The following is an 8,456-nucleotide window of genomic DNA, read 5'->3' as shown; positions in this document are numbered from 1 at the left end:
ATAGATAGATAGATAGATAGATTTCGTAACTCCTCTTTAATAGTGATTTATTTTCCAGACATTAATTTGGGCAGACCAGCTAGTACTTGTAATAAAAACAATGTTATTTGCCAAGATGTGCATAAAAAATATATAAATATTATCAGAATTGTATAAGTAAAACAAGAGCAATTTTTTACGTCTGTGTATCTATAGCCAGACACCTTAATCCCGTAAGGGGTGCCTACAAACAAATCACCTCCATGTTGCCCTGTCCCCTTCCATTTTGCTGCCTCTCCCCGACTTACACCCCCCTCTCTTATGTACCTCTCCACTTCTTCCCTCCACCTCATCCTCGGTCTATACCTTCCTGTTACATTATATTTCCTTGATGATTCTTTACCTTGATGTAGTGCAATATACTACACCCAAGGAAGCTAATTCATCTGCACTTTCTTGGAACCGTAGAAGTTGTCTTGAGATTTGACATACTGAAATTTGTGTATATGAGGGAGGGGGGAGTGAGTTGGGGGGAGGGTAGTCAAATGGTGGGTGACAGAGCGACTTGGAGGCATTTTGTCTGCGGCCACCCTTTTGCGGGATTAGGGCGTTGGGCTATAGACAGATATAGATAGATAGATAGAAATTTGGGTGATTCTTGCAGACTCATTCTAAATTGGGAAAGGAAAGAGAGAAGGAAAGAAAGACAATAAGGAAAGAAAGGAACGAAGAAGAGTAGAGAAAAACAAAAAGAAGAAAGAAAGGAAGGAGGAAAGTAGAGAAAAACAAAAAATAATAAGAAAAACAAGAAAGACAAAAGTAGAGAAAAAAGAACAAGAAAAATGAGAAAGAGAAGAAAATAAAATGAATCAAGCCATGTCAAATCAAAGTACAGAAAAACAATAATAAGAAAAACAATAATAAGAAAAACAAGATAGAAAGAAAAATAGAGAAAAAATTAGTAAGAAAAACAATAAATAGATAGACAGATAGATAGAAAAAAAGAGAAAGAAAATAAAATGACTCAGTCCATGTCTAATCAGTTAACCACCCCATTGTCTCTTACTTTCTCCTTACCATTGATATTACACTAGTCAATGCCGTTATGAATTCTATGCCTGTGTTACTTCCCTTTTATGTCAGGCATGTAGCACCTGTCTACCTGCTCCCTGTCGCCCCTTTGTTCATAACACACACACACACACACACACACACACACACACACACACACACACACACACACACACACACACACCAGTGCCCTTTTATGCTCAGTGACCCGTACTTAGGCTATGGTGTCATGTGTTTACTTCTTTCCAGAGCTGAAAATATTGTCTAAGTATTAACCCTCTTATTCCCTGACATTTTATTATTCTAGCTATTTCCAGACGATTTTATTTAGTTAAGAGGGTCTGCTTGAAGTGGCAGGTCTTGATATAACCCTTAAGAAAGCCACGACATGCCATGACCGGCACAACAGCTGAGCAGAGAAAAAATAATGATGCTCTGTTCTTGTCTAGCGGAAAAGTTTTGGGTGTTTCTCGGCTATACTTGGCTCTATGGGAAAAGAGAGAGAGAGAGAGAGACAGAGAGAGAGAGAGAGAGAGTGAGAGAGAGAGAGAGGGAGAGAGTGAGAGAGAGAGAGAGGGAGAGAGAGAGAGAGAGTTCAATAGCTGGAAAGGAGACAATGCTTTGGTGTTCCTCAAAGCAGGGCAATTTTACAAGCCATACTGGGCAAGAGTTTTACTTATTGATACCAAATTTTAGCTGAAGTACTGTGTTCTCACTCGATTCGCCCACTTAAGAAAAGTATCCTAGCCTTGTGTGTGTGTGTGTGTGTGTGTGTGAGAGAGAGAGAGAGAGTACGAGGACGCAGACAGAAATAGGAACAAAACACATCCAATCACTTAAACCTCAGACAGAGTACCAAGTGGAAGGGACTCAAGTTTTAGGCCACATTACAAAACACAGACCAAAGCAATGTACAGGAAAAAGCACCACTGGGCCAGAAAAACAATATACGAAAAACAATGGGGCCTTAAAAACAAAAGACAACAAGGAGGGCAGGAGATCAGGCTGTGTTGATTGTCTTGTCTCCTCTGTCTGACAGAGCGTTGGACACTACGGGAGTCATTTCTGGTCATTGTCCTTTGTTTTGACAGTAACAGTGGGCCAAAACAATAGAAAAAACAACAGAGGATTATAAACAGGAGGCAGGAAGGAGGGCGTGAGGGAGGGCTGTTATGTACTGCCTCTTCCATTCAACACAACACTAGCAGTTGGACCTAATTATCTACGGGAGGATTCTCTCTCTCTCTCTCTCTTTCTCTCTCTCTCTCTCTCGTTTTTTGTCTGTACTACATTAGAAGGACGCATCGTGCCGATTGTGTACCCAATTTTTTAACGAGAGAGAGAGAGAGAGAGAAAGAAAGTGTAAATTTTTCCCCGTAGTACACATCTCAGACACTCCTGAATAAACACACACACAAACACACAAACTTATGTACACAGAACAGGCGAAACTTGGAATGTGACATCCGTAGACTTTCAGACAGCAAAATTTCGTAACGAGTTTATAGCCGATCGAAAGTTAGGTTAGGTCACTTTGGGCAGGGTTTGGTCTGATCAGGTAATTTTTGGTTGGGTTGGGTTCAGATCGACTAGATATAGACGGATTAGGTTAGATTGCTTTAGAATACGTCGGTTTTGATAGGTTTTGGGTTGGGTTTTATTTGGTTGGGTTAGGCTGGGTTAGGTTCGGTTGGATTAGGTCATTTTAGGCTTGACTGGGTTGGGTTAGGTCGGGTATGGTATGGTTAAGTGAGACTGGGTAGGATTTGGTAGGGTTAGATGCGGTTAGGCTGTGTCAGAATTGGTTAGGTTAGGTATAGGGAGGTTACGTGAGATTGTGAGGTTAAATACAATTAGACTGGGTTAGGTGAGGTTAATTTAGATTAGGTTGGGTTAATTTGGGTTGGATTAGGTCATTCGAGGTTAGGCAGGGTTCAGTTCGAGCAAATATGGATAGGTTAGTTGAGACTGGGCTAAAATATTTTGATTTATGCATTACGGTCTTTTGTTGGTCGGTCCTTCCAAAGTCAAACATCACAGGAGGTGAACGTGATTTTGTGTGTGTGTGTGTGTGTGTGTGTGTGTGTGTGTGTGTGTGTGTGTGTGTGTGTGTGTGTGCTCGCTTCGTGTTTCGTCTATCTTATATATTTTGTATGTGCCTTGTGTAACTAAAACTTTGTTTTTACGTTTGGCTTCTCGTGTGACTGAGGGTGGACTGCTTAAGAACAGCGTCCTTTATAGTTACGATTGCCTCTTCCTCAGTGTAGCATATGTTTTTAGTTTATTTAGCTCTCTCTGGACGATTGTATAAGAGCTTTGTGGAAAATACTAGAACTAGAACGATGGCAGTAGATCCTGCCGATTGTGTACCCAATTTTTTAACACGAGAGAGGGAGAGAGAGAGAGAGAGAGCTGTATGTGTGTGTGTGTGTGTGTGTGTGTGTGTGTGTGTGTGTGTGTGTTTGCATAATTATACTTGCATGCTGAAGTCTTGTATGTGTTCAAGTGGGATCAAAGAAACCCATCATCCCACACCTTCAACTGAAGCGCATGTAATTCTCTTCCATGATTCTTCTGTGAGTTAGAATTACACACACACACACACACACACACACACACACACATTTACTAACATGCATACAAAATCCTCTATTCACACAGGCTTAATATGAACTCAGCCATCCCTCCACACTCAGTATCCCTGCCTGACGCAAACACAGGCTCTCCTGCGTACACAGACGACTCAACACACACACACAGACAGACAGACGGACACACACACACACACACACACACACACACACACACACTCTCTCTCTCTCTCTCTCTCTCTCTCTCTCTCTCTCTCTCAAGCTAACTGGAATATATGTTAAAATTAATGATAAAATACAAATTAAGTCATCAAGGTGAAGACGTTAAGAATAGTAGTGAAGTCAGTGTGCTTTGTTTAGGTTGCAAGTGTATCCTGCTGTTGTTATGATATCCTGTGTGTGTGTGTGTGTGTGTGTGTGTGTGTGTGTGTGTGTGTGTGTGTGTGTGTGTGTGTGGAGAGTGAAAGAAACACAATGATTAAGATAAATAGATGAATGGAGAAGATGAGTGAGAGAGAGATTCAACACACAATAGAATGTCTTTTTGCGATGATGGTGGTGATGGTGGTGTTGATAATAATAATGAAGATGATGATGATGGTAATTATGAGAGGGATGTTGTTGATGATGGCATTATTTTGGCATGTGGCGAGGTGATGGTGATGATGGTACTATTAATGTCATGTATTTCAGAGTGTGGGCGGAAGGTGGTGGTGGGTGGGCGTGAGACACAGTACTGGGCGGTGCAGCTGGACCCTGACCTTCTGCACACCATTGCAGCCATATACCCTCACTGGTTTAAGGTACGCACTGGTGTTTAGGGTATCCCACAACAGATGTGCGTAAGTAGGTGGTAATGTGTATTGGTTCGTTAAATATGACGTGTGGAAATAGCTGTCTCAGGTACTTTATACCTCTTATTACCAAACAATTTATTTAGCTGAGGGCAACCTTTGTTCTTTAAGTGTGTTAGAAACTTAATTTAAGATCTTGACACTGAATGGGAGTGTGCACGTGATGGCACACTGCACCCTGGGTGGACCAGCTGTAGTGTCCACCTGTGAGTCAGACCTGCCTATACTTCCCTGCACCTTGTTGTGGAGAAGAGCCTGGTCTGCCTTTGGTGAGGTGCTGTCTACCACAAGGGGTTGCCAAATCCCTACATGGTGTATGTACTGTACTGTGCCTGTAGAATGGCCCATAGAAGCAGTTGGTTACCTGTGGTCTCTGGGTCTGCTTGGCCAGACAGACTTGGCTTAAGTGACAACAATAAATTAAGGTGTACAGTGTTCAGTTTAATGTCCTAAGCTGTTGTCAGTCGTTTACATCAGTTTTTGGCAGAGCTCTTCCTCAACTGAATGATATAGTTTGGTGGAAGCCAGAATGAAAGATGATACCGTACCTATTTAATGCTATTTGATGTCCTTCTCTACGCAGTGGTAGTAATATAATAGAGGCAGTTTAAGTGGTGTTTAAACCCAAAAGTATCTTCATGTCTTTCATTTTTCATGCAGGGTGATATGTAAATACTGCCCCACTAGAGACTCACCCGGGGGGTATCTTCTATGTTATGGAAATGGCACAATATACTGTTGTGGGACAGGGTGTGGCAGTGGGGGTTGAAATTAATGACATGGATAATGCTGACTGTCATTGCAACTGCACTAGAGAATTCTGTGGTGGAGTGGAAGATGAGTGCCATATATGGACCTTCCTGTGTTATGTCCTGGCAAATGTTAGACAGTTTATTCAGCAATGGAGAGGGCTTACTAACTGAAGGAGTTAAGATCTGGAGAATGACTCTGAGATGATGAGGACTGGTATATTGTCTGAAGAGCTCTGCCCTACTCTAGAGAATTTCTTTGGTTTAAATTTTTGAAAAGTAATAGAAATCTGAAGAATTGTTTTTATACAGTATCTAGCTAGTATGTAAGGTGACAGGGGGTCAAAATGGAGGAATGAAACATGGACAAGGAACTATGGGAGAAGGATTTTTCATGCCTTATTTAACATGATAGTCGGTAGAATGACATTGGACAGATTTATGTGCAGTGCATCTCTAAAGAAAAGGTAGAAATACTTGTATGTGCAGATGGCTACTGCTGTGCTAGTCTAGTGGTTTGTAACAACCTGATACTGAATAGTAGTTAAATGCAGCTTTGAACCAGAGGTCAGAAAAGAAGTTACTAATGATGGTACAGTACTGATGCATTACCTAGATATTAGCAGTATGAGTTACTGGAGAGAAGGGAAGTATTTCCGTTCAGTGCTGGCTTATATTATTTTGCAGATGCCACACTACAAAGCCCAAACAAGCATACTTTATACTCTGTTCACTTTACCCTGGTGGAAAATTGCCCTTTCTTCATTTTGAATGCTGAGCTGTAGCAAGAGACTAACACTGGAGCCTTTGTATTGCCTTCTGCCAATGAGCCACGAGAAATGAGCTGCAAAATGGTGAAAATCCCCTCCAGGTTAGAGGGAATCATCTTTAGTAGCCTTGCAAATGCGTCAAGTTGTCCTGTCGCGGTCCTCATATTGGTATAGGGTTGAGGGAGGCTACATTACAGTGAGAGTCTAGTGGACTGGTTATAAGGTGTAGTTTGTGTTGGTACTGAAGTGCAGGAGGGTGTTGACCACATCATTGTTTGGGGAGGTGAACTCTTGTCTCTCCAGGAAGAACAGCTTCTGTGGGGTGTCTGGTAGTGGTTGATGGAGGGTGCTGTTTGGCTACAGGTTTCTGATGTCTGGAGTGGCTCTGTGTTTGACTATATATTTTGAAGTGTTGTAATGGATGAAGAAAGAGGGACGTTTTTGAGGCATTCACTGTACAGTAGTGTTGGTTGCCAGTCATATTCGTCCACCCTGACTACACTTGGCCATCATCTGAGCTGGAAAGTGTCAAGGATCACTGTCAGACTGGAGTATATCAGTAGTGATATGAGCAATATTCATGAGACAGGAGGGAGTCTCCTTGGTTACTGGTGAAACCCACCCTCCAGTCTGATCATTCTTGGCCATCAACTAAACTGAAAGGGGTCAGGAATCATTATCATATTTAGAGTAAGTAGTGTTGGAGATGGTTTGCTGCCTGTTGAGAGTTGTGGAGTGTTGTGAAGGTGTTGCCAAGTCATTAGCATAAGGCAGAAACCTGCTAAATGTGGAGGAGGGATTGATAGGTAAGGGACGAAAAGATTAAAAAAAGAATTTGTTGTTGTTGCTTATCACTTGTATGTCTGGCCAAACACCCCACCAACAACAGGTAAGCAGGTGCTTTTGTGGGGCCGTCATACAGGTACTGTGCTGTGTAGTAATGTATATGCAGTGTGTAGGGAGGCAGCACCATCTCCTGGTTGGCAAGGGGTCTTTCCACACAAGTTACAGGGAAATATGACAAGGTATGGCTCATGGGTGGATATCACAGCTGCACCACTCAGGGTGAACAGCGCCACCACGTGTAGGCTCCTTGTCAGTGCCAAGAATATGTGTAAAAGCACATAATGTGCAATGTGTGTGTGTGTGTGTGTGTGTGTGTGTGTGTGTGTGTGTGTGTGTGTGTGTGTGGTCGAGAATGCTGCTGCCTTGCCAATGCTCTGTCCTTCAGTCTGACTTTGCCTTCATTCTGTCTCTCACTCAGCTTGTGTGTGTGTGTGTGTGTGTGTGTGTTCTTACTTAATTATATTTACACAGCTCTGAGTCAGACATGTCATGTCCCTTCTTGAATTACAGCTAAACATCATATGCTTTTTTAAGTTTATGATTTTTTTTCACACTTAGCAGCACTTGGTGGCTGGTTGTGTGTGTGTGTGTGTGTGTGTGTGTGTGTGTGTGTGTGTGTGTGTGCAGAGCATGTGTATCAGTGTTTGTATTTGTCTGTGTGGATCTAAAAGCAAATAGGTGAATGTTTATTTTTGTGTGTTAAATCATAAAGAGTAATGTGCAGCTGTGTGTGTGTGTGTGTGTGTGTGTGTGTGTGTGTGTGTGTGTGTGTGAGAGAGAGAGAGAGAGGGAGAGAGGGAGGGGTATTTTAAGACTTCAGTGAGTTATTCTTGCTTTAATTTTCATTATAATGGAAACCTTAAGATCCAAGCACATACATATGCAGTCTTTAAAATCATTCAATCTCTTCAGTGGTTTACATAAAGAAAATGGTAAGCAAGACAGTCAGCCAATTCTGTGTTACCCGCTATGATGTTTGGCCGTATGAAGAGAATGGAGAATGAGAGACTGACTAGGAGAGTGTAAGTGAGGTCAAGGTGGGGAGATGCAGGGTTGGGGTGGAGAGGTATATGAGTGAGGAGGGTGTGAGTTGGAGAGAGGCAGGCAGATGGTTGAGGATAGGATGACAGAAGTGATTTGTTTGTGGCCACCCCTTCCCAGGCTTAAGTCATCTGGTTGTAGATAGATAGATAGAGGGATGGGTAGATAGATAGATAGATGGATAGGTGGGTAGATAGATATTAAAAGCTGCAGATGTTGATGAGGCTAATCTACCATAGTCCAGTAGATGATATTTTAGGGCTTCTGACAAACTTGCTTCCCTTAAAGACACTACACAACTTGGACAGTGCCAGTCACCTCTAGGGCATCAAACCCATACAGGATCATCACAGCAGCTATGGCATTCAAACCAACCAATATCTTTTTTTTCATCGTAACAACTAATGTACTCTTTTCATCATAACATGACCCAGATTTTTATCCATTCTCTCTCTCTCTCTCTCTCTCTCTTGTACCTTACCTCATCCATAGGATACCTCATACTTAGTCGATAATAAGGTCAGGATGGTAATGATGATGATGATATTTCCCTCT

The 8,456-nt window shown here is 42.1% G+C and overlaps 1 protein-coding gene across 1 annotated transcript in view; it reads left to right on the top strand.

Moving 5' to 3' along the window:
• Nucleotides 1-8,456, top strand: part of Mrtf (Myocardin-related transcription factor) — a 42,439-nt gene that overhangs the window by 14,695 nt on the left and 19,288 nt on the right. The window contains exon 2 of the mRNA XM_080265553.1: nt 4,335-4,444. The gene's annotated coding sequence lies outside the window, so the exon portion shown is untranslated. The remainder of the gene's footprint in view (nt 1-4,334; nt 4,445-8,456) is intronic.

Source organism: Coenobita brevimanus, chromosome 15 (genome assembly GCF_032717465.1).
Source record: "Coenobita brevimanus isolate Jiangsu-jjx chromosome 15, ASM3271746v2, whole genome shotgun sequence".
Lineage (NCBI taxonomy): Eukaryota > Metazoa > Arthropoda > Malacostraca > Decapoda > Coenobitidae > Coenobita > Coenobita brevimanus.
The sequence above is the reverse complement of the archived record's forward strand: the minus strand, read 5'-3'. Positions and strand labels throughout refer to the sequence as shown.